Source organism: Siphateles boraxobius, unplaced genomic scaffold (genome assembly GCF_051911475.1).
Source record: "Siphateles boraxobius isolate OS27281-9 unplaced genomic scaffold, OSU_SipBor_1 9, whole genome shotgun sequence".
Taxonomy (NCBI): Eukaryota; Metazoa; Chordata; class Actinopteri; order Cypriniformes; family Leuciscidae; genus Siphateles; species Siphateles boraxobius.
Genome location: NW_027509219.1, coordinates 33,110,207 through 33,112,166, shown reverse-complemented (window position 1 = coordinate 33,112,166; position 1,960 = coordinate 33,110,207). Strand labels below are relative to the sequence as shown.

Sequence of the window (1,960 nt, the reverse complement as noted above, 5' to 3'; positions counted from 1 at the left end):
CTATTCAGTCACCTATGATACAGAAAACAGATTTTATATTGTGTTGGAAAAAATTAATTCAATATCACAGCTAAACTGGTTTCTTGCTCTTCCCTGTACGTCTCTATCGTGTTCGTGTTCTTCAGTTTGTTCGTGAAAACAGTTTGTTCAGTTGTGCCCTACAGTACAACTGATGAGCAGAAGATGTGATTACTGATGTGGTGTAGCTTTTTCTCAGAGGAAGAAGTCTCAACATCTCATCGTCAGGCGTTCTCCAGTCCTGCTCTGTAAGTAAAACAAAAAACACAAACAATTCAAATTAAACTGTTTAATGGACAGTCAGGTCAGCTTATGTTCTGTGTTATTTAAAGCTACATTGTGTAAGATTTTCTCCCATATAGCGGTGAAATTGTATAAGACTACCAACTGAATATTACTTTCTAGCCCCTCCCATTCCGAGGGCGTTGTAACTCCTACTGTGGCCGTATTATTATGAGTAATCTCCCCCTCGCATTCGTCACGGTGCCACTAAGTAAAGGCTCGAAAGGCGAAGCTTGAATTTCCAGGTATGTCCCTCTTTGGCTAATGTATTTTCAAGATGGAGGCGCAACATGGCTGCCGCCATTCGAGCGACTCGCTCATATGTATTCTGAATGGCAGATTCTACACTTACGAGAGTACTTGATTAGTTGGTGGAAGTAATTACACATGAATGAGCACATATAATTTTGAAAGAACAAAGTGTTTTTTTGCAAAGAATCAACATAAAAAATGACACAGTGTAGCTTTATTTAAAGCAGTGATGGGCTACTCTGGCCCTCAGCGTCCACTGTCCTGCAGATTTAGCTCCAACCTCGAACCATCCTGCCTATTGTCTACAAGTAAACCTGAAGACTTTGGTTAAAATTTTCAGATGTGCTCAATTAGGGTTGGAGGTAAACTCTCCACCTCAAAAAGGAGAACGCAAAAGGGCCAGAGTTGCCTGTTCCTTATTTAAATTTACAAAGCAGCAGTCAGTACATTATATAATATACACATTGAAGTATTATATATATATAATATTGCAGCACATAATATAAGCTAAGTACTGAAGAAAAACAGTTTAACCCATATAAAAATCGAGTGATAATCTGTACAATGTAAAATTGTCAAGATCAAATTATGTAATACACAGCATTGTTTGAATACAAGACATACCAATGGACTTGCGCACCTTTCTGTCTTCTTTGGGCACCAGATGTTTCTTCCTCACCCGAAACAAAGGACTTATTCGATTAGCTTGCGTTGATATAAGGACTGGTCTTCCTTCTCTGCTGTAAAACAAGAAAGTCTCCACTTACTCTATGTGCAATTACTATTGTTCTTGAAACATACCAATTAACACAGTTATAATTAAGTTAATTTACCATACGATTCAGGGGAGAACATTTGATGAGTAAATACTGATTGAAATATTATAGAAACTTTACCTGGGAAGGGCTGATCACGGCAAGATTTGCTGCGACTCACTAGTAGATCTTGTGAGGGTTGGTTCCTAAAAGAGCTGTTGAGTTTGATATTGTAGAGCTTTAAAAAAGACAATCCTGCAAAACAGAAAGGAAGGTCATTTTAATACATTACTTGCAAGTAGTCAGTTTATATATAACTTTAGGATTTATTTATGTAAGGAGTGTTGCATAATTATATATTAAAAGCATTTTTATGTAATAAGTTCACTGATATGTGAGCATATCTATGAATAAAAATATGTCTTTAATAGCATGCAATAATCATATGAACTTAAAAAAGTGATTATGATAACATGACATAATATGTTACATGATAACGTAAAAAAACAACAACATGATTTACATGCAAGCGGGACAGTTATCAGCAGTGTAACTGATATGATTACGACAAAATAATCGGGTATCTGATGTCATGTGACAAGTCAAATTAGCTTTTCCACTCTTGCAAACAGAGGAAGGTTATGAGTTGTGGA

At 36.3% G+C, this 1,960-nt stretch overlaps 1 long non-coding RNA gene across 1 annotated transcript; it reads right to left on the bottom strand.

Annotated features, from left to right (window-relative positions):
- Positions 1-236: 236 nt before the first annotated feature.
- Positions 237-1,557, bottom strand: LOC143732739 (uncharacterized). The gene is made up of 3 exons (XR_013201170.1): positions 1,449-1,557; positions 1,193-1,292; positions 237-259 (listed from the first exon to the last, which is right to left on the bottom strand). It is a non-coding gene; the product is annotated as an uncharacterized LOC143732739 (long non-coding RNA).
- Between the last annotated feature and the right edge of the window lie 403 nt (positions 1,558-1,960).